This window comes from Canis lupus, chromosome 21 (genome assembly GCF_048164855.1).
Source record: "Canis lupus baileyi chromosome 21, mCanLup2.hap1, whole genome shotgun sequence".
NCBI lineage: Eukaryota > Metazoa > Chordata > Mammalia > Carnivora > Canidae > Canis > Canis lupus.
In genome coordinates, this window is record NC_132858.1 from 28,679,366 (window position 1) to 28,704,311 (window position 24,946).

Here is a 24,946-nt window from a genome sequence, read left to right on the forward strand (position 1 = left end):
CATCCCCCCTTTGAAAACCACTTACGATTGCTATGACTTTATAAGCTTTAAAATCAGTTAATGTGAGTCCTACAGCATTGTTTTTAATTTTCAGAAGTTTTTGGCTATTCTAGTTCCTTTGACTTTGCAAAAGCATTTAATAATCTGCTTGTTGATTTCTATAAAAAAATCCTGCTAGAATTTTGGGGGGGATTTCACTGAATCTATAACTCAATTTAGGAAGAACTAACATCTTAATAATATTGAGTCATGATAAATCTTTCTACTTAATCTTGTCTTGAATGCTTTGTAAACTTCAGCATGCTGATCTTGCATGTATTTTTTTCAGATTTATGCTCATTTCATGCTGTTTGGTGCTATGGTAAATGACACTATTAAAATGATGATATCTAGTTATTTGTTGCTGGCATATAGAAATGCAATTGATATTAACATATTGATCTGTTCTACAACCTTAATGAGATTACTTTCCAGTTCTGAGAGCATGTTTATAGAGTCTTTATGATTTCCTACATAGACAATGGCATCAACTAATAATTTTATGCCTTTTCAATCTATATGTCCTTCATAACTTTTTCTTGTTTTATTGCAATGGCTACGAATCCCAGTATGATACTGATTAGGAGCAATAAGAGCATATATCTTTGACCTGTCCCTGATCTCAGAGGAATGCATTCATTCTTCACTATGTACATTTTTTTGTACTAACCTTTATCATGTTAAGGAAACCTTTTTCTATTCCTACCTTTCTAACAGTTTTTATCATGGATATTACATTTTTTTCATATATTTTCATCTGTCCCTAATTTTTATGTATCTATTGTCATTTTGGCTATATTTTACTGTATTATTTTCTAGTAGTTTTTCCAGAGACTACTTCTTTTCACAATATATAGAGACCTAACATTTTTCAAGTAAAATGTAGAAGTTTTACAATCATTTTTTACTTTACTTGTCCCTTCTCACGTTATATTTGTCATACATACATCTATATTTACAAACTTCCCAGACACTGCTATAATTTTCACTTTTAATAGTTTATGGAACTCGAGGGAAAAAACTGTCTTGTAAATTAGCCCAGATATCTATTATGTTTTTTGCTTGCTTTATTCTGAATTTTCAAGTTATTTAGTAACATTTTCCCTTAGCCTGGATATTTCCCTTAGCATTTCTTTTGGAGTAGATTTTGCTGGTAATAATTCTCTTAGTTTCTATTTCATCTTCTTTCTTAAAGGATATTTTGGATATGGAACTCCTGGTTGACAGTTCTTTTATTTTAACAATTTAAATTTGTTATTCCGCTTTCTTAATGGCCTTCATAGTTTCTGAGAAATGAGAGGTAATGTGAATCCTCGTTCCTTCAAATGTAATATATTTGTTTTCTCCAGCTACCTTAAGATTTTTTTCTCTGTATCCTTGGTCTTCATCAGTTTCATTTCGATATGTCTGGGTGATTTTTCACTTTCAAATTCATTTTGTTTGGGGTTTTCACAGGCTCTTAAATCTGTAAATGTATGATTTTCCCCTAATATAGGAAGTTTACAGGTATATTTATTCAAATATATTTCTACTCTCATTATGGGAGAAAACTCCAGTGACACTTATGTCAGACATTTTTTCATTGCCCCACAGGTCCCTGATGCTCTGTTCATCTTTGAATCTTCTTTTCTTTTTTTTTTTTCATATTGAAAATTTGTATCTCCAAGTTTACCAACTCTCTTCTGTCATCTCCGTTCTGCTTTAGAACCCTTTTAGTGAAATTTTTATTTAAGGTATTGTATTTTTTAGTTCTAACATTTTTAGTGGGTTTCTTATTGTTTCTCTTTCTCTGTTGAAATGTTCTATCTCTTCATTTATTTCCATTGTGTTTACCTTTATACCATGGAGCATAGTTATAGTAGCTTCCTTAAAGTTTTTGCCAGAGAATTCCAAAATCTGAGTCATCTCATGGGTATCACCCATTGATAGTCTTTTCCTTTGAGAACTTGTATCATTTTTCTGGTTCTTTGCATATTGACTCATTTTGGATTGTACCCTAAACACTTGAAAATTAGGTTTCATAGATGCTGGGTCCTGTTAATATCCTCTACAGAATATTGATTTTTGTTGTTGTTGTAGCTGTTTTGGCAGGCATTTGACAGCTTGCTTCTAACTTCACTTCTACTTACCTTCTCTAGGTGCTACTTCCAATGTCAATTTAGTTTTCAAAAACTTTTCTATACTAATTTGCATCTTTCCCGTACATGAAGGTCAGCAGCGACCTAAAGGTTTTGCAGGTTCAGACACAGCTCCTTGGTTGTGTCTCTCACCAAAAATATGGGGTTCTTTCAGAGTTTTACTGCTTCCTCCACTACTAGCATAACTCCAGCTCAGGGGGAAAAAAAAAAAAAAAAAAAACTGGGGAAAAAAAAGAGGAGAGGATTATCTCTTTTAAAGGTATTTCTTCAGTTTGACCACCCTCCTCCACCTGCCTGATTTTTTTTTTTTAATTTTCAGAGAGTTCAGTTAGTTTTTTTTTTTTTTTTTTCAATTTATTTTTGTTTTGTCCAGAATTTGCGGTTGTAATCAGCAAGAAAGAATGGCACAGAGTGGGCTCCCTCTATCTTGGAGGGGACATTTTATTTTTTTATTTTATGTTACATATTTGTTTTTATTTTTGTTCAGGGAATAGCTCCATCTACTTTGGCCAAAAATGTGGAGTGCTCATGAAGGGAGACTGTGGGTGATAATGTGCAAAGGTAATTTGGCACTAGATTGAACAGAGGCTGAGATAACCTACCTAAGAACACTGGATTTCTATTTAGTAGGTTATAGAAAGCTATAGAGGAATTCTCATTCAAATGCCTCAGTGTGGTTGGCAGCCCTCGAAATGGTCTTGCTGCCTTTTCCTTTTTTAAAAAAAAACATTCTGAAATAGAAGTGAAATAATTTCAAGTTTGCTTCCATATTCTAGTTCTGGCACCAATCTTATTTCCCCAGAAGGCGTTTCTATTACTGAAAGTGGCATTCAGGCACTGACGACCACACATTCCCTTATTATACATTGCATAACACCAGAAAAAAAAAAAAAAAAGACCAATAAAATCACTGGTCCTACTTATAGTGAGCCAACAGCATTCGGGGCAGGGTTGACTTTATGGTACATTCATATATCTCACAGATAGGGTGGCTATAGATTAATTGATAAGGCATTATGTATACATAGCTATGAATATTCAAGCAATGCATTAAGAATTAGCATAAAATGGCAAAGCGTTTACATTTTTTCCTTTGCTTAAATGACTCTGTAGAGCAATTCATACTGTTAATCAAAGTGTCTCTGGTAAATACCATAATATCAAACATTTAATTGCCACCTATTCTGGGTGCTCACCTTGGGCCAGGGTTTCTAGAAACAGACAACAGGAGGATGATTTGTGTGAAGGTTCATCAAGGAGAGCACGTACTCTTGATCAACACCCATCACTGGTGATAGAAAGAGGACTGGTCAGAGGGAGAAGCTGCCTGCAATCTGATGGCACCAAAGGCCCTGCCAGTCCCTCAGGGGGTTCTGGAGTCCAGGCAGGCCCTAGATAGATGCCCGGAATTGAAGCAAGAGTGGACTTTGCTACCTACCCACCAACTAGTCAGGGGAAGAGGACTCCCCTGGGGACTTGGAGTAGCCTGTGACGGATAAGCTTTCCTTGGTAGAGGAATTCCCCCGTGGAACTCAGCTGTGAGCCTCAGCAGCCAACACTTCAGGCAGCTAAGGAAATGGGCAGACAGTCCCGAGGAGGCTCTGAGGGATGTAGCACAGCGTTCCTCACGGTGCCTTCAATCAATGTGAGTTTTCTTACCTGTATCATAATAACCCAATCCAAATTCATTGATGGTAGAGTGGTTTATTACCTTGGAGGGAGAGGGCCCCCTAAATAAACCACACTATGAGGCTGAGATGGGAGATGTGTCTATATGTGTATATACATACATATATGGTAATAAATGTTGTTGTCATTAAGTTTCACAGAATATACCTGTGTATAGATACTAATAATTGAGCAATTTCCCTTGAATGTCTTCTAGGAAACTGAAGTAAAAGGGAGTTAGTGCCTCCCCTAACAACTCCCAGACAAGGAGATTCTTTTTCTAAAATCCAAGTCCTTGCTGTTGCTCTTTTGTGCTGAGGGTCTTCGTGTCAAATCCCAAAAGAGATTCCAATCCAAATAGAATCAGCCAGAATGTCCCATGTTTTGTTTTCTTTGTTTTTGTGTGTTTGTTTTCCCTACAAATTGGCTTTTGCCTCTTCTGAGATCTCAGGCTTATGTATTTCCCGTTCTCTAGGAGGGTGGGGGGGTGGGGGAGAAACACTGCATGTTCTGACAAGTCCTTTTAAATTAAAAAAGGAGTGAGTTTAAAATAGAAAATGTAATTTTAACACATGCAGATATCCCCATGCTGAGAAGACAATTCTATTGTATTTTTCAAACATTAAGAAAAAAAAAAAAAAACAGGAAGAAAGAAAAACACAACAGAGAGAGACAGTGAGGAAAATAAAATTAGGCCATATTGGACTGAGCACAAGCAGGCCCCTGGCAAAACTGCCACAGACCCCCCTGCCCACGTGCGGTTGAGCACAAAGGGTCCATTTTTGCTGATCGTCGCGTATCGTGGAGACCTCTAAATATGATATTTTAAATCAGAATGAGTAATACTGCAATTTTTCTCTCACAGTGAGTCAATACAATCTGACACATACCATTAAGTTGAAATTTTGGAAGTAGTTTTATTTCTGTTGGATGGAAGCTGGCGTATTTATTTTGTGTTTTATCATTTTTGGGCGAGATAATGATTTGTCCTTTGAGAGTGTACTTGTGTGTCTGTGTGTGTGTTGGTGCATGTGTGTGTGTGAGAGAAAGAGAGAGAGAGAGATTCTAGGAGAAACTAGACTAGAAAAACTCCGAGGTGCATGTACCCTTCTTTTGTGTGAGAGCAGGGACTAGGATTACTGTTTCTTCTGCTTCCTGCCTCATTTCCAACAGGCTTCTTTTTCAACAATTGTCAGAAAAACAGTACTTTCTGTATAGCAAAGAGATTTCCCAATTCACCTATTTCAACAAAGTCTGATTTCCAGTTTAGCAAAACATGAGTGTAGTCTCCTGGCTGGCTGCAACAGAATCATGGAGAAGTATAATTTAACAATGTGCATAATCTAGAAAAGACTGTGTCACCTAGACTCGGTGTCCCTGATGCTAAACAACCTGTCTACCTTGGTTCAAGGTACACTCACCCAGAGAACAAGGCGTGTGTGGACGCTTACTGTGTCTGCCTGCCCGAAATAGATCCTCTTTCTTCTGAAACAGCACCCCGATACCCCTTTGGTAAAACACGCCTTCCTCATCTCAGTCCTTCAGTTAATCCCGACTTTAACCACAGTTCCTAGAAGCTTACGGGTGGGGGTGGAGGGACGAGTCTGATCAAAAATGGGCATTATTTTACTTCATAGGTTTAGATGACCTAATATCATTCATTCTAGGCCTTTTGCTAGAATTATCTGGAAAGTGGAGTTCTCTTTTCATTGGGATAGATGAGCTTCACAAATAGTTGCCAGGTGCTGATGGCCATCTTCGTAACGGAGCCAGCAAGGAAAGAACCTGCCTGAGACTGCTGGAATCGAGAGAGAGAGGAGAGCAAAGATGAAGACAAATCAAGTTCTCTAACACTACCTGGAATCAACCACACTCAAAAAAAAAAAAAAAAAAAAAAAATTCAAGTGCCATGCTCTTCAGTTTTGTGGCTAATCAATTCCATTCTTTGAATTAAGGCAAAGTGAGGTGCTTTTGTTCTCCACTTAAAAAAAAAAAAAAATCCAGAGGCACCTGAGTGGCTCAGTTAGTTAAATTTCCGACTCTTGATCTCAGCTCAGGTCTTGAGCTGTGAGTTGTGAGTTCAACCCCCAGATAAGACTCCACTCTGGACATGGGGCCTACTTCAAAAAAGTAAATAAAATAAAATAAAGTAAAATAAAATAGAAAATGTCATTATTCACTTAAAAATATTTAGAGTTTGGAGGAGCTCTGCAGTTTCACTAATTCTGCTGAGTGATGGTGATTTTGGAGAGCTGGGCTGTGCATGCTCTCCTTGCACCTGAGAGCTGGCCCACCCACAGACAGCTGGTCTTCTCTCTCTGGACCATGCCATCAGTTTAGGGGGAAAGACCCTCTGCCCATATGGTGCAACTAATATCTGCCTGTGCTGCCCTTGATTGGAAGATGGCATAAGGGTGTTTATTCTAGGATTTAGAGGGTCTGCTTGCCTAGCAGTATAAACAGCAACTCTAATATAAATGTTGTCAGGATGAAGGTGACATTTTACTCTCTATACTTATCTTACTCTGTGTTTATCCCTAAATTAAATCTGAACGCAGGCAGGTAAGAGGAATGCTATTTTTGCTTCTCCTCATTCCCCTACCAACTCCCAATAAGATGATATGCAAAAAGGTGCCTACATGAAGAAAAACATTGATGATTAAGAAGTACCAAAGACCTTGCCATGTCTGGAATACAGGGCACAGTGGAAGAATGGAGGAACTGGGGCTAGGTATGGAGGCAGGAGTCAAATTATAAAGGGTCTTCTGAGCTATCAAAGGTGTTGGAACTCTGCTGTATATTTAATGTGGAGCCATCAAAGGATTTTAAATAGTGACAGGTATTTTCCAAAGAATACTCCAGCATGAATGTGAAAAATGAAATGGAGGGTAAAGGAAAAAAGGCAGAGAAATAGTATAAAGGGCTGGTGCCTCCCCGAGGTAATAATTGTCACGAAGGTACCACCACAGACACAGCATCTAGCCCAATGCCCAACATCCCATTGGCCTCAGTGTGTGTATGTAAGTGAGAAACAGGCAATAAAGGAGGAATAAATCATCCAGAAAAAAAGGAAGGAGAGAGAGAAATAGGGTATAGTAACAGTAAGCCTGGCATTAGAGGTGGATCAGAAGCTCCTAAGCTTAAGAGCTCTGTTTTTCACATTTGCTAGTTCATGAGTCATAATTGAAACCACAGGCATGGGGTAAATTATTCAGATAACATTTATTGAGATCTTTTGTTATCCTAAATGTCATTCTGTATGGTGGATCTTGCTTTAGGATCTAAGCCATGGACTTCCATCATTTAATGAGCAAACAGAGAAAGAGAGGAATACAGTGAAGACAGAGCTAGAATGATCAGAAAACCAGGAGGAGGAGCTGTGGAGGATGGTGCCTTGCAAGTCCATGCAGGAAATGCTTTAAGAACTTCAGGAGTCATTAAGGCCCTGAATCACTAAAATGTCAAGTGTCATAAAGCGATTAATAACTTAATAAATAAAAATTGTCCTTTGAATTGTTTAGGAAGTCAATGATGTTCCAAAGTAGAGTGGCTGACTATTTTTTGGGGGTGTGGGGGAGGTCAAGGGAACATGGATGAAGAAACCATGAAAATTCCTTAGAAGAAAAAAACTTTATGAAGGGGTGAATTTTTATGAACCCTGATGTTTCAATAAGAAGAGTTCACTTGGGAAACAGTCACAGTCACACTACAGTTGCAGCCAGATGAGTGTTACATACACACGTGGGCTGAATTTTAAGACCGAGAATGGGACAGACCTTGTTCCTACCTAGAAAGTAGCACTCTGAAGTGCCAGGACCAAATGAAACCTCATTTTCCTCATCTGTAAAATGGGCTACCAATAGTCCCCACCTCATGGGTGGTTGTGAAGATAGAACTGATGCATATAAAACAGAACATTAGCTGGGTTACAGTAAATATTCTGTAAGTGTTAGCTGGTACTGGAGTTCTAACTAATTATTACCATTATTAAGATAATGTCTAGAAGCTCTCTTGGGCATTAGCAAACCTGAATAATTTCCACTTCCAGAGGTATCAACCATATTGTCTACATTTCATCTATCTTGTATGTTACCATATACAGAAAGAATAAATTTTATAAAACTTAAGGTGCTATGACATATGATTCATGTCATTTTTTAAGGCTATAATGGCTTTGGAGAATGACTTAGTGATTGTGATTTTTTTTTTTTTTTTAGTTCTCCATATTTAGAGAAATTTTAAGCTTTAATACAAAAAAGATAGAATTTTATAAAATAAGTCAGAATACATGAAATTAACAATGGGCTTTTATACTGTACCCTAAGACCTATAGATTCTAACTATAAAACCTGTAATTTTCCCATTTTACGTTTCATTAATTCAGGAAAAGACAGATTGTGAGGGCAGCATGCATAATGGATCTGACATGAATCTAATCAACATGTGCTGTGATTTGGAGGAATAAAAAGGAAAAATAATGTAAATTATTTTAAATGATTTCTTTTGGCCGTACATTCTTAGCTGGCAAGCCCCACCTCTGCAACCAACTAGTTCTGTGACCTTGGGAAAATCACATGACTTCTCTGTGTTTCATAGTAAGTTTGAGACCGTCCTGGCCTATCGTATCATGGGATCCTCTTCAGGGCACCACTGAGACAACAACAACTCTGAAAGCAGGTGTTCATTACCACTCCACTGACAATCGCAGCCACATTCTGCCTGAAGGCCAGGGACAAAATCACACCAGGGGGCATCTGATCCAGGTAAAACATACACAGCAGCTCAGTAAGTGCTTAACATTGAAAGGTTTTAGTGATACCAGAAACCTATGACACTTTCTCTGTCTTTTGAAAGCTAATCTCTCCTTAATTTCATCTTTCCTGAGAGCATGGTGCATGGGGTACAGATAGAAATCTCGAAGACGATTCCTCAACCTTGAGCTGAGCAGCTGGCCTTTGGCAGTCTACATGGACAAATACGGATGTGACACCATGTAAGTATCTACAAATACTTGGCAACCCTGGTGGAACCATTGAAACGCTGACCTAAAAGGACCTCCACAAATGCATGCAAAAAGAATGAATGCATCCACACGAGGCATGATATTCAGGCCAGCAAGACCACGGGATTGTTAAGCTAGCCCAACCTCAGCGCAATACCAACTCTAACTACCCTAAGTAGGCTGTGTCGGGAAGACGGCTTCCAACCTCCGAGCCTGTATCCTCATCTCGAAGATGGATGATAATATCCACTGTGGGATGTGCCACGAGGCTGAGAAAACATGTTTCTAAGGACGTAGGTATGCATGTATATATAATTTATTTATACCCTATAATAGCCAAGATTCTAACTTTCAAAAACCAATTCTAGCTAGTTTAAGCAACGAGAGGATGGCTTTAGAATTCAGGGATCTCAAGCTAAGTTTTAAGTAAAAACAGATACTGGGAATAAATGTCAAGACTCTATCTTTGATCTCTGCCTCCTTCTCTGCACCTGCTTTATACCCCATTCTCTTTTGCTAGAGAATCACAATTCTGGAGTTTGCATATTACTCTTCCAACCACCTCCTGTCTCTCGAGTCTTAGCTTCATTTGCAAATTCATGGGAGAGCGGATCTAAATATCCTGGTTTCAGTAAATATCCTGGCCCAATTCACGGTGACCAGAGGACAGGCTCATGTATCACAAGAGCAACTGTTGAGGGGATTGTAGATTAGGCCGGAGACAGGCTTTCCAGATGGAGAAGCACTGTGAACTGAACAGATGCACTGTAAGCTTATAGTCAGTCTCGAAATTGTTCTCCAAAAAGCCTTCAAAACAGAAATAAGATATGTAAAGTACCTGACACGATGCCTGGCAAATAGCAGGCACTGGATCAGGGGCCATGATAATTGCAAGGATGGCACGTAGAGACACATCTATGCCTTCACTGAACCAGCTTTCCCTGAGCCCCGTATTACGGTTTCGACGCTGGGCTCGTGCTGAACCTAGCCAGGTGACCATGGCCCCGGCCACTGGGAAGCTCACTGTCACACGGAACAGGGTGACTGCCTTGTCCATCTCTCCTCGGTCCCCCAAATACCATGCTTTATGATGTCTCTTTCCGAGATGTGGTAACGTTGGTATGTTTTGCAACTCAAAAGAGATGTTCTTTCTATGCAATTCTCACAGTGAATTAATCTCATCTTTCTAAGCAAGTAAGCATCTTGATTTGGATGCAATTCCAAGCTTGTGGTTCTTTCATAAAAATATCTCAAAGGGCTTTTCAAAGGGGCCTTAGTGCCGTGGGACTACCTCGGAAACCGAATCAAAGGGGAGACCGATGAGGGAGGCTGTGTTAGCAGATACCGTGTTCCCTTCTGCGCCCAGTGATGAAACCCCACATGACTGGGAAGCCTCATGGGATCGGAATTACACATCTACTCCCCAGAAAGTATGCAAAAAAAAAAAAAAAAATCACCTGTATTGTATTGTCCAGTTGTCACAAATTAAACACAAATCCCCAAGATGAAACAGAAAAAAACAAAGGTCTTCAAATACAGTAAGTACCGAGCAAGAGGACAGAAGAGGACAGAGGAACGTTCGTGGGGGCGCAGGGGGTTACCATGATCGTGAAGCTGGTTTTCCCAGGGGGGCCTTATCCACCACAATCGAGATGTGCTGACCCCTGCGATTTCCCCAAATGAGGGAAACTCAAGTGTCTAATTTGTGGTAGCGGGGGGTGGGGGGGGCGACAGTCGTGCTTTCCCCCATGAGTGAATGTTCACACACACACACATCCAGGATACGTGCGCTGCTGGCCTGGCTTCACTGCCTTCTGCTCAAGCCCTTGGATGAGCCTCTGTCCTCACTCGTCCTCTGGTTTCTCATGAGAAAAGAGGCCCTTGAGTCTTAAATTGTCTACTCTTCCTTTTAATCCTAAACCAGGCATCGTGTTACATTGGCGATGAGGGTATCCAGTTCTGTTTATTTCTCTTATTTTTTGATAAGATGAATATATACGTACGATGCAGAATTTAAGAAACACAGATGTGTGAACATGGTCTAAAAAATAAGCCAAACTCTACCGGCCAGCCTCTCCTGGACCCAGCATTATTGTTTTCGGTTTTATTTTTCAGAGTCTTCTTTATTTCTCTGCATGCATATATAATTTGTTTTGCAAAAAAGGGGGTTTGGATCATGTATAAAGTATTTATACACATTGTTTATTTATACCATGAGCATGTAGGGATGTATGTCATCTCTATTGCCATCCGGCATCTTTTTTTTTTTTTAAGATTTTATTTATTTGAGAGAGAGAGAGAGTATCATATGAAAACACGAGCAGGGGAGGATCAGAGGGAGAGGGAGAAGCAGACTCCCCGCTGGGCAGGGAGCCCTACCCGGGGCTCAACCCCAGGACCCCGGGATCACAACCTGAGCCAAAGGCAGACGCTTAACCACTGAGCCCCCCTGTGCCCCACCATCCAGCTCTTAGTTGCATGGCCTCCAGGCATAGTCATCTGACTATAGTAGCAATCCTACGAGCTGATACCCTTCAGCAAATTCCCTTTTGCACTTAAAGAGGTTTCTGGTTTTGGTAACTAAAACCTCTGAGTGACACAACTATATTCCTTTGTCAGTAACTTCTCAGTAAAAATATGATTTTAAAGGCAAATATGCAGCAATATACATTTAACTCTTCTTTCATTCTCCATTTTTTAGAGAGTCAATGCAGGTAATCTTCCTGGAATACACTTTGGTATGTAATATTATTTGAAGCTTTAGTATTTCCTCCCAGATACTTAAGCAGTTGCCTCAGTCACCATCACTGAAAAATGCTTCTATCTCCCGGACGTCTATCATATGTGTCGAGTCTAGCATTTGCCTTTCGGTCTTCTAATAATTCCATGATTCAGTCTGTAGCCTTTGGACTTTATACAACAATTTTAAGCACCGTATCCTCTTACTGTATTTTAAAACATGGTAAAGGAAATACTCCCATGACTTTCCTTTGTCCAAACTGCGTAGTCTATTTGCACCTGCTTATTCTTCTAAGTGATAGAGTACGCTTTCATGACTAAGCAAGGGTTCTTGCTGGAGAAGTTCTTTGTGGGTGAGGTGATCTTGAGACAAAATGAATTCTAGACATTAGCAACTCAGGATCGGTTGGAAGATGAGAGTCTGGATGATGACTCTTCAACTTGGGCGACACCCACATTATACAGCGTAAGATATAAAAGGAGAACCTGCAGCTGGCATCACAAATGCCTCGCTGCTTTCAACTTCAGTTCCTGGTTCCTCTTTTTACTTCATGACAACGGGGCTAACCCCCCAGTGATGCTTTCGTTCTGTTCAACTAATCCTTTCCTGCCGCAGGAAGCCCTGAGATGCAGGAGACCCTCCTCCACCGTAGATCTTTGGACAAGTTGGCCTTTGCTGACCGTGACCGTCCCCATCTCAGCAAGCTGTCCTCTGCCCCCCTTGTCTTCACCAACGTGGACTTCTGTTTTGGTGTCGCACTCTCATAGGAGACCTTCGGCAACGCCGTGCCAACCTTGGAGGGATGTGAAACAGTGCAGGTACCCACGAATACTGTTATTCAAAGGCATAGCAATCTCGCCTCATCAGGGCTGATCCATACCACACCTGAAAATCTAAATGGAGGCTCAGCAGCCGGCCTGAATGGCCTCACCTTTAAAAATCAAGATTTTATTTATTTTTTTTTTGAAGGCTGGGGTAAAATAAGTTAAAATTCAATATAATCTTTAATGGAACTGGGACTTTTAGCCCAAGGCTTTTTCTATAATCAAAGGTTCTCACATGCTGGTTCTATTTTAAACATCTGATTAATTATCTCAGGAATTATAATGACCTCAGATTTTAGTCTCTGCAATCATTTTTTGGCACAGTTTAATTATTTATTTAGTAGTTATGATATGCAGAACCAGCCCTGGAAGAGTTGAATAAAGAGGGATTGAATAAAATAGCAGAATGAAATCTCCGTTTCAAAAACAAATTGTTGGGGGAAAAAAAATCAAAGATTTCTGATAACACTTGTTTTCATACAACATATTACAGATACATCTTTCTCATCCAGAAGTGGAGAAATCGCATTTAGAAATGCCTCCTAAAAGTAAAATAAAAGCAATGCACTTTCTACGTAGCTTATACATGTGCTTGAATTTCTTGAAGGAGCCAGAAGAGGGCACAAGATGCTGTACATAGGGTATATTTGCATAAAAAAAAGTCTTTACATTGAGATCTGAAATCCTATTTCAAAGGAAAGTGAAGGGGCTTTGTGGTAACTCGTTTTAAGAGATCACAGCTCCTTGGAGTGAGGCACATTACACAGTAGGGAGATTGTGTTTTTTTATTTCAAACTCAGCCAACTCTCTGACCTCTTTGCTTCTGAGCCCAACAGTTTAATGAAAACAGAAAAACTAGCATCTATTCAGTCATGACACCTGCCATTTACATTAATAATCTTGCTGAAATGCCTACAGATGAGGTTTTAGTTTTAGTCCCATTTTACAGATGGAGAAGCCAAAACTTGCAGAGGTTAAGCCACCGGTTCAGTGGTAGAAAGCTGTAAGTCACAGAGCTCGATCTTGAATCTAAGCAGCTGCCTGCTTCGTGGTCTGAATGTTTGTGCTCCCCAACAGTTTATGCATCGAGATCCTAACCCCCAAGAGTGATGATATTAGCAGGTGCAGCCTTTACTAGGTCCTGAGGATGGAGCCCTCTTAAGGAACCCCTGTTCTTGTGTAGAAGCCTCCAGAAAGCTCACTTGCACTACTCCCCACCATGCGAGGCTGTGCCAGCTCTGGGCCAGGAAGAGACGTTCGCCTGATCCCGCTGGCACCCCGACCTCAGACTCGCAGCCCCCGGAACTACAAGAAAAAAATGTTCTTCTAAGCTACCCAGTCTGTGGCATTTTGTTCCAGCAGCCCAAGCAGAGGAAGACAGACCCCAACATCGACACCCCATCTACTATCAATACCGCCTTCTGCCCAACAATGACCATGTGCTCCCTCTGGCACTACCAGTAGGTACAGTGATCCACTTTCAGGGCTTCAGTGTTAGTCTTGCCAATGAACTGATCCTTTCTTTTAAGTCTGATGTGACCCTTTAAAAGCAAACAAAAACCTGACTTAAAGGCAACTCTGGGCAAGCTGGCTTGGGTAACTGGCAAGTTTGTGGCCTGGCTGGCGAGCTCCTTCCCTCCGCCCCCCCCCCTCCCCGGCCCTGCCCAAGTGGCAGGGCACAGCCTCTCTGCCAGGCAGCTCTCCTTCTCAGCAGCAGCAAATTGCGCCCCCCACCCCCACCCCCCATCCCTGCTCCTTCCCTGTTTCCTCCTATTAGCACGAATCTCAGTTAAATCCACTGGCTTGCCTGGACCTGATATTCTCAGCTTGTGACATCCTTCATCACTGGTGCATTTGCATCTGAAGAAAGATCAGTCTCTTTACAGTTGAGGGCAAATAAATTTATCCGATGGTAGACTTTTAGCTGTGGGTGACCGGGGTGGAGTGGAGGCTAATAGTCTCAGCATCGAGAGTCAATCCCAGGGACACAACATGGCGAGTTCAGAGCCTGTTTTCCTGCTCCGAGGAGAGAGATGGGGATCTCTGCTGGAGGATCCAGGTGTGGGAGCTAGGGTGGAGAACCATGGGCCTGCACCAACACACGGTCTGACCTGAAGATAGCAGAGGATGGAAATGAAAACTCAGAGCTGTTTGTAAAAGTCTGCCGATTGGACTCAATTTTCTGTATTCAAAATAGCCCTGTGTATCTTCAGTCAATACCCTGAGATTCCCAGCATCGTCGCTAATTGGTTTAATGCCCTGTGGGGACAGGCATTATACAACGGCCCACTGGGTGATGGGTACCGCAATGTGGCTACTCCTGAACACAAAGCCAGCTGAGATGAGAAAGAGAAAGAGAGAGAGAAAGAGAAAGAAACCCTGGGGAATCTCATCTACAGGATATATACTGAAAGTCACTTAAATTGGCTATCGAATTCCTTTCATTATTAATTGTGTCTTTTAATTACTTCACCATAACTAGTCTATGCCATTGTATGTTGTTTGTCTTCATCTTAAAGAAGGAGGGAGAGCAAGACGAAAGGCTGGAGGGAAAGAGGGAGAGATGAGACAGAGAAGGAGACCGGCAGAGAGAGGGGAGACCAGAGAAAGAGGGAGAGGAGGAGGCTGGGGAGCATAAAGGAGAGTCAGCACTCTCAGATGCTGAAACAGAACAAAGTAGATTGGAAAGGAGCCCTGGAGCTCAAGTTTTCTCATCTCTAAAATGGGAATTATATCTACCCTCCAGTGCAGCTGAAAGATTATATGAAAAAAAGTGTGCAAAAAGGAAAAAAAAAATTACCCCCCCTCACAATAAAAAAACTTGAAATAACTCCTGGCACACAGTAAGCACTTGATGAATAGTTGTGATTATTATGATTATTAGCTTCTAGCTCCCATAACCCTTAATAATAGTCAAAACTCTATATAAATCTATTTCCCCTTGTGCCACAAAAGAAAAACCAAGCAATTTTGCTGAACTGTAAATGCACCAAATTAAATGCCCAGGCATAAGAATTAGCATAAGCAATATCTCTCCACAAAATTGGCACTCAATATCTCTCAGCGCATAATCTTTACCATCAAAGGAATGAGCTACCTAAAATAAGCACATTAGTCAGCTACCAGAGACAAGCAATGTTAATATCTACAGCAAGCTACAAATTATCCAACAACCACAACACATGTTTTTAGAGGAAAATACCAGAGCACAGAAAATCAGACTTTACTGGGACGAGGCTCAAGCTACAACCGGCTTCCAGTGAGGAACAAAAACTGGGCTCCGACTGTATGGGGCGGCCCACATGGGTGGGGGCCAGTGGCTCAGGCAGTGAAAGGATTTACCAGAGGCAGGAGAGTGGAGGTAGACGTTGACTGAATACACTGCAAGGGAGCAGAGGGCAGGACAGCAAGAGAGAGACTGCCATGGGGTGGTGGTGGTGAGGCGCCATAGTTACAGGCTGAAGCCATGGGGTATGGGAACTGTGGGGCTTCCCTCTTCTGATAACCCTGCCTGGTTGTAAGTGGCCCCTGGTTAGTTAGGGCTTAAGGCAATTTCCAGGTGGATCCCTTAATGAGCCTGTCTGCATTCAGCCCAGCTGGGTGGTCACTGTGGGCCCTTTTGCCTTCTTCCTGTTTCCACCGCTCAAGCCATTTGCCCACAAGCGGCCTCTACAGACAGCTCTGGGAAAGGAGCTAGGGAGTGGAGAGAGCATGTGCTTCTTCCTGTCTATAATTGCAGTAATGCGGACCATTGAAGTTGACTTAATAAGTTACATTTAATATATTTTAAACCTGATATTTTTTTCGGGTCTCCCACCCATCTCAGTGCAAATCTAAAATATGATGCAGCATTTTTCAGGACCAAACATTTGACCAAGTCCGAGTCTTCTTGATCATTAACTACCCACCCACCTTTCTCCTTAACCAGGGTAAAATATTTATGATATCATTTGATACTTTCAGAAAAGAGAGCAGGGAAATCACACTCAGCACATTTTCTAATACTCTCATTTTGGACATGGAGTTAAATGACTCACCCAAGATATTCCTTCTAGTTAGCAGCAAAATTAGAATTAGGACTTCGCTCATCAGCTCTATTCACACTGACCATGGCTCAGTTTATGTCTTAGCTTCCTCTTGCTTAAATATTGCAGCAAGATCCGATCCTAGCTCCCTGAACCCACTGTCCTTTCTCCTTCCCACCCATGAGTCCAGGTGGACTTTCCTTAAGCACATATTTGATCTTGACACTCTTGCTGGTGGCAACACTTGAATGACTCCCCCAAAGTACTCAGTATATGGTCGAAAGGATTGCGTGACCTTCAGGGCTTTGTGTGCTCTGTGCCCTGATAACTTGCCCCCATGTACTCTCCTGCCCCACTCTGCAGCCTTCCTGAGCTGCATACTGTCCCCAGGACCAGACCCCTTGCTCCGTAGCCCCTTTAACCGGTCCTCCGCTCCTTCTGCTTGGGTACCTCCTCTTCAGAGGCCCAAGTTTACACTGCCAGGGTCAGAAGTTCCTTCTTCCCTACCCGTTTGACTGGTTTGGGCTCCTTCCTTTGCATTCCTGTGTATTTCTTTGATGGCAATGATCGCATGTGCATGCAAAAGCCTCTCAGATTCCTTTTCCTTCTAGACTGTCAGCTCCTTGAAGGTAGAAACCATGTCTTTTTCATCATTATATTCACAACGCCCAGAACAAAGCCTGGTGCACAGTGAAAGTTCAATAAATATTTTTAATTCAATGCCTTAACTCCCAGGCCTGAGCTATTGCTCGTATTCCACAGTATCTCCCTAGCCCTTAATTATCTACTATTTGCTTCACATGGATTAGTCACAGCTCATCAATTATATGATAAGCAACTTAAGGTCAGAGATAGTGTTTTACTCATCATTCTTATCTCCTTTAGGGCCAAGGCTGAGTTAGGCAGCCTGCTATTGCTAAAGGAGGTTTTTTTGTTTTGTTTTGTTTTTAATGTTTTCTTTTAAATCCAAAGAATACTTTCTTATATGGAATTTTAGGCAGAAAAGTATATAAAATCGAAGACCGTAAAAAGGAGAGAAAGATGCCTTGGTTCAAATGGGGTCTGCAGACTCCCACGTCCAAAACGAATTGCCCCTGAGGCCATATCTCTAAAAGTGTATTTTTCTTTTCTTTTCTTTTCTTTTCTTTTCTTTTCTTTTCTTTTCTTTTCTTTTCTTTTTTTCTTTTCTTTCTTTTCTTTTCTTTTCTTTTCTTCTTCTTCTTCTTCTTCTTCTTCTTCTTCTTCTTCTTCTTCTTTTTAAGATTTTGTTTATTTGAGAGATAGAGCACTAGAGAGAGAGCAAGAACGAGTCAGGGACAGAGGGAGAGGGAGAAGCAGGCGATGAGGGGCTTGATCCCAGGATCAGGACCTGAGCAGAAGGCAGACACTTAACCAACGAAGCCACTCTGGTGCCCCTAAAAGTGTACTTTTCAAATTGCATGTCAAGCTCCATTAGTAAAGAGTGACGTTAATTTATTGAGGCTCAATCTGCATTTACAAAATGCAAAAGAAAAGATCACGTTTCATCATATGTAGTATAAACAAGTATTGTTGTGGGAAATTATTATTCATTATTATTTACTTATACGTGGACTTTACTTCTACCTGTTTCCTAATCAGAGAACTCACTAGAGATCTCTTGTACAACATTGTGTTAATTGCTTGGCAACACTATGCACTTAAAAACTGGTGAACTGGGTAGACGCTCCTACTAAGTGTTCTGAGCCCAATAAAAAGGAAAACAGATTTTTAAAAGCTTGAGATCCACTACTTGAAAATGCTTCTTGGGGCACCTGCTGGCTCAGTCTGTAAAGCATGCAACTCTTGATGTTGGGTTATAGTTTCAAGCTCCCTGCTGGGTGTAGAGATTACTTAAAAAGAAAATATTTTAATAATACATACATACATACATACATACATACATAAAGTGCTTCTTAAAGCACAGATAAGAGCATCTGGTGTAGTACAGTGGTTCTAAACATTGGTTCACTTCAAGGATTTGATGTGGGATTTAATGGAAATAACAGAGTCCCAGATCCCACTGTGGAGATTCTGATTCCGTAAGTTTAGGCTCAGCCCAAGCATCTGTTTTTATCAAGCTTCCAAAGTCACCGTAAAACACATGAAGTTTGAAAACCACTGGGATAGTGGAAAGGACACATATAGGATCAGAATCCCAGGGTAGAAAGAATCTGAGAGGGAGCCTGCTTCCCTGATGTTTGACTATACACCCTCCGTCTGGACACCCTCCCGAGATGGGACCACTGACAGCATTCTAAGACCGCCCCCCCCTCTGTCTGTGGGTGGCTTGCACCCCTCCCCTTGATTCTTCCTCTACTCAAGAAGATAAATTTCATCTTCCTACCAGGTAACAGCTCCTTATTTATGGCACACCCAGCCTCAATTTTCTCATCTATAAAGCCGTTGAAAGAGGTTCACAAAAGATCACGGTCAAGTGTATATGAATAGACACTGTACGATGTAAACTATAATGTCACAAATAGTTTACTTATTACTACGTGGTAGGAGCGCAGTACATAGTTACTCACTAGCCGAGGGGTGATAAACAGGTTTCCTTCTTATGCTCCAGGCTAAGCACTGCCCTCCCCGCTCCTTCCAAATTAACTACTAGATTACGCTCCCCAGAGCCAGGGCCCTGCTTTGCTCCCCATCTAGTGTTGGTGCTCAGCACAGGGCCTGCCATTAAGTAAATATCTGTAGATGGAATGAACCCACGAGACAGAGCCAAATTTCTTCTAGGTGTGTATATATATGTGGGTGTGTCCTAGGTCTATGCGTCTATACACACGTATGTCCGTGGACTGTGTCTCCACACACCTTTCCTTGGACTCTCTCAGCCCAGTGCTCATTCCTTTAGTCTTGTTGGTTTTTGTTTTGTTTTGTTTTGTTTTTAAAATGTAATATATATATTTTTTTAATTTGAGAGAGAGAAGGTGCCCATGGGCAGGGGGGAAAGGCAGAGGGAGAGTGAGAAGTAGGCTCGCCACTGAGTGGGGAGCTCATTACGGGGCTTGATCCCAGGACCCCAGGATCATGACCCGAGTCTATGGCAGACACTTAACCAACTGAGCCACCCAGGTGCGACTCACTCCTTCAGTCTTGCACACTAATCACCCAGGCACACATCTTGGAGGAGGTAACAGAGGATGGCCAGAGCTCTAAATAAACTTTTCACAGGCCCAACAGCTTCCTGGAAATCTTTAATGGAACCTGCTGTAGAAATGACATGAAATGGCTCTCTCACTCACAATGATCTGAGAAGCTCTAAAATAAACTAAATGGCTCACATGAATTCCGAGTCCAGCAAAAGCATTTGTGTGCACACTTTTCCCAGTCAAGGCCGCTACAGCCTTAATTTATTACTTATCAAAAAAAAAAATTGTTGTGAGTTTGTTTTGTTTGTACACATGTTCCTTAAATATGGAAGAATCAAGGTAAATTTCAACCCTATGCTCTCATACAGATTATTGTCTAAATCTATCAAAGTGTTACAGGAATAATTCTTTTAAAAAACATTTTTAAGTATGTTTTAGTCCATTTTGTTGACTGTAATGCATTAGTGAGTAAATGTGAAAGTTAAAATATCATGCCTTTGATCTTTTCTGCTTTACAGACAATTGGTCTATTTGATCATATTGGTGAAAGAGATTGCTGCTGGTCTGAATCTTGGGCACTTCTTTCAGAGTTAATCTAACATAAAGTATTCCTTATCCATGGAGTGTCGTAATTTGAACCTCATTCTTGGCAAAAATAGACATGTAAAAATATAAGAAACCACAATAACAATAATAATAATAATAATAATAATAATACTTAATGTCCTGATGACTAAGTTGGCTAATCCCTCAAAGACAACTAGACAATTCTTTTACATGTAAAAGGGGTAGAGACATTTTACATCATTTGAATGGCAAAAGCTAATGGACTTCCATTCTCCTCCAATTGTTTTATTCCCATCTTGCCGAACTGCCTTTTATTTGTTGACTTAGCCTTATCCATCCATCAAGGATCTTCAAGCACTTTGTATCAAAGACCCACAACAGAAATGTCGCTATAAAAAACATTTTACAGGGCAGCCCAGGTGGCTCAGTGGTTTAGCACCGCCTTCGGCCCACGGTGTGATCCTGGAGGCCCGGGATTGAGTCCCACGTCAGGCTCCCTGCATGGAGCCTGCTTCTCCCTCTGCCTGTGTCTCTGCTCCTCTCTCTCTCTCTCTCTGTGTCTCTCATGAATAAATAAATAATAAAATCTTAAAAATTTTTTTACAAAGATATCAACTTTATTTAAGAGAATTTAAGCAACTTTTCAAGACTCGATAGCTACTAAGTTTCATAATTGAAAAGTACTACGCCAGCAAAGCCAACGTTGTGTGCATGTATGTACACATGTGTGTGTATCTTCCCAGAAAGCACAAGCCAGAGTCATCATGTTGTTAGATAAGACTGCTGTTTGCTCTCAGCCAAATTCCATTAACTTGCCTAAATCAGATACACGACTAGCTACACAATTTAATGGGCTCCAGTGAAAAATGAAAATATGGGGCCTGTTGTTCAAAAATTATTGCTAATTGCATGATGGTGACAGCACAGCATTAAACCAAGTGTCCGATCATGTGGGTGTGCACAGATCACACGTCTAAGATGCTGGCAGCATGAAGCATTGATAGATTATGGACTAGTGTAGACATGTGAGTTGACATATTAATCAGATTCTGCTTAACCAGTGAACAAGTCCAAAATATCAATGGCTTAAAACGACAGTAATTCCAGGGGCACCTGGGTGGCTCAGCAGTTGAGCAACTGCCTTCGGCTCAGGGCGTGACCCCAGGGTCCGGGGATCGAGTCCCGTATCAGGTTCCCTGCAGAGAGCCTGCTTCTCCCTCTGCATGTGTCCCTATTCATGTGTCATGAATAAATTAATAAAAATCTTAAAAAAAAAAAACACCAAAAATGACAGTAATTGCACGCTCCTCAGTCAATGGGTCAGCAGTGGCTTGCCTGGGCTTGGGTTCCAGCATGCTCTCTACACCTTCTGTTCTAAAACCAAATCTGGAAGAGCAGCCCCCTGTGCATAGTCCCTTCATGGCCTCAGTAAGAGCACAGGCCACAGCATACAAATGTATTTAAAGTCGGTGCTGAGTCACATCTCTTCACCTTTCAGGATTCAAATAAAACCACACAACCAAACCCAAGGTAGATGGGGTGGGGATGAGAATACTCTTTCCACGGAAGTGGGGAGAAGAATATTTGCTAAACTGTCATATATTATGCTATGGTTGAGACGATACTCCACTGAGAAGGTGATTACTGGTAACCTAGACACCAGTGCCTGGGGAAGGTTTGGTTCTTCACTTGAGATTCCAGGTTGGCCTCAAGTGCTAAAGGCATTGATTGGTTTGTCTGCATATTCTAAAGATGGGGATAGGCATGAGGGGAAAAAGTGAATTTAAGAGGGAGAATGTGACCCTAGGACATGTACTTTGATTCTACTCTCTGAAGCTGAAGCAAAAAAGGACCTTAAGAGACAAATGAGTGAAGAGTCAGAAATCTTACAAGAAGGAAAGCCTAGGATCTCATTCACTGAGAAACAATGTCATTAAGCCACAGGGTTTGTGGACCTGCCCTCATGTGACCACAGCAGACAAACATCCGTGAGAAGGGCATGGTCAAGTTGAGGAAGCGCTAGAGAAGCCGCCTACACCTCTACCATTTGGCGTGACACGTTGCCTGTGGTTGTACCTGGGGGCTGGGGTTTACACGACACAGCCTCGCCAAAGGGGCATCTTCTGGACTAGATCACAACCAAAGCCTGAGGAAACAACTGGAATCAAGGCTAAGGGGAATTAAGGATGAAGAAGCTGAAGCCAGTCAGCGGGACCAAGGGACCAAGGAGGGGTCCAGCACAAGAACTATGTAAGTGAACCAACAAACTTATGCCCAAGGAGGAACCAGAAAGTGAGCATTTTCTGCACAGAAGGAAAGTAGGGCAGCCATGCGGTGTGGGTGTGGGGGTGGCATCAGCCTCAGAGCCCACGACCACCAAGGTGTGGCCCTCACTCCTGGGAGGGAACGTGACAGCGAACCTGACAGGACGTAGCACCAGCTTTCCCTCTCTCCCTTCCTCGCTGTGGCATTAGGGAACCAAATGCAGAAAAGAGGACAAGTCCCTGTACAACAAGAGAAGAAGACGGGAGGTACACGGCCCTCCAAGTCCTCGACCAGGACTACAGGCCTAAGGTTCCCCTGGGAGAACCGAAGCGTTGTAGGGAACGCATGAAGAGGCGATCTTTAAATAGACCAGACAAGTCATGGCCCTTGAAAGGAGTCTGTTTTAATGACTGGAAGTATTTGCCCGGTGCTGATCCTGGAATGAGGGGTCACGAGCAGGCTCAGTGTGCACAGGAAAGGGGAGCAGTTGGTGCACTGAGCTGTCACTGGTTTCCTTTCCTTCACAAAATCCAATAGGTTATGAGATCATATCATTAAAAAAAAAAGTGGTTTCAGGGGGTCAAACCCAATGTTTTGCATAATATATATGATGTCTTTTTCCTTGGAAGACCCCTGAGAGGTAAGACAAGAGGGCAGGGAAAGATTTCAACTCCTGAGGCAGAAGTTAGTAAGCTTGTACAGAATAAGAGGAGGATGAGGTTCGGGGGAGCCGGTTCTCCACTAGAATCACAGTCCCCTCAAGTCAGAGCTGGCTGTTGGGCAGATCAATATTAAAATACCGATGGTCACAAACAGTTATTTTTATGGACATCGTAAGGTAGATTCGAGAGCATCTCGGTAAGACCACATTCCTCTCACTTCCGCGGCTCCTCCAAGACGCCATCCTGAGTTAGAAAGAAGCGGTTGGAAGCATTACACCTGGTTTGCCAAGAATTTCCTGGGACCTGCATGGGAAGGTATTGTTCCCATCCACACCATCCAGCACGTCCTTCTCCACCCAACACAGGTGAGAGCTGTAGCAGGCAAGGGGACTTGCTGAGATGAGGACGACGTTCGTGAGCTTGATCGTGCAGAAACGATCACGGGTGTATTGCGTATGTGCAACCTCATTAGATTGTGCAACCCTTAAACATATTTGTGATTATAAGTTACACATTGATAAAGCTGTTCAAAGTGAAAGATAGACTATAGAATTTGGAAGGTAAATATGAAAATTCTGCTTTGTTACTGATAAAGCTGATCGGAGGAGGCAGCTAAGCAGCTCTAGTTGACCTGTTAGCATTTCTCCCCCAGTGAGACAGATGTACCTTCCCTGCCAGCCTGCGCAGCATTAGTCCTGCCCCAGTGCTGTCCACTGTTCCCCGCGCGGTTCTCCTGTCCACTTTGCACCCCACGTGTCTCCAGAAACTTCAGAAGGAGTTCACAACAGCACATAACTTAATTCCAGCTTGAAAATCGACACTTGATTCCATTTCTCATCTCAAAATATGCAATCAAGGTGTCTAGCGTGTTTTGTCAGAGGTTAGACAATGACTTAAAGTGATAGCAAGAACTCCAGTAGGATGATGCCATCAGAATAAAAAAAAACTCCCCCTCCTTATCAAATTTCTAGTGGAGATTAAGAAATTATATGGAAAGATCCAAGTAGATGAAATACCACATGTCTTATGGTCTTTCTGGATTTCTCTCTCTCTCTCTTTTTTCTTTTTTTTAAGATTTTATTTATTTATTCATGAAAGACACACACACAGAGAGAGAGAGAGAGAGGGGCAGAGACACAGGCAGAGGGAGAAGCAGGCTTCTGGTGGGGAGCCCAATGTGGGACTCGATCTGGTCTCCAGGATCACGCCCTGGGCTGAAGGCAGACATCCCACCCCTGACCCACCCAGTGGCCCCCTTGATTTCTCTTCCACCCAGCCTCGGGTAGGATGCTCACTCACATTTCCAGGTAGAGGGATGCTCCTTCCAGGGTAGTAACCTGGGCTTTTTTTTTTTTTTTTTTTTTTTTAACTGCAACAGATGAAAGTCTTAAAATCCCTTAAACAGAGTGAATTTGACTCCCCATCTCATAGGCCTTTGATTTTTTTTTAAAACTCTGCTTTGAAAGAACTGAGAACCTGTTAGAAGAAATGCTGTATGTAGGGTTGCCAGAAAAATACTGAGCATCCAATTAAATTTGAATTTCATGTAAATGATGAATAATTGTTTCAGTATAAATATGTCCCCAATACTGCAAATAAAATACAAAACACCCAGATAAGTTTGAGTTTCATATAGACATTTTTTTAGAAAAATATTAATATGTCCCATTCAATATGTAGGGAAAATCTGTAATAAAAATATATTATTCATCTGAAATTCAAACTTAACTGGGTGTTCTGTATTTTTATTTGCAAAATCTGGCAACCCTACCTGTCCACTCTTCATTCCAGATTTTCCAAATGTTAGCATTTTACCAGTCTTGTTTCATCATTCTGTTTCTCTCTCAAGGAAAATAAAATTAAGTGTAAGTTGAGAACATGATGTGTCTTTGCGTCTTTG

The 24,946-nt window shown here is 41.6% G+C and overlaps 1 long non-coding RNA gene across 1 annotated transcript; it reads left to right on the forward strand.

Moving 5' to 3' along the window:
* The first annotated feature begins 8,447 nt into the window (after positions 1 to 8,447).
* LOC140613494 (uncharacterized) lies at positions 8,448 to 13,289 on the forward strand. The gene is made up of 3 exons (XR_012014498.1): positions 8,448 to 8,608; positions 8,733 to 8,838; positions 12,203 to 13,289. It is a non-coding gene; the product is annotated as an uncharacterized lncRNA (long non-coding RNA).
* Positions 13,290 to 24,946: the final 11,657 nt, after the last annotated feature.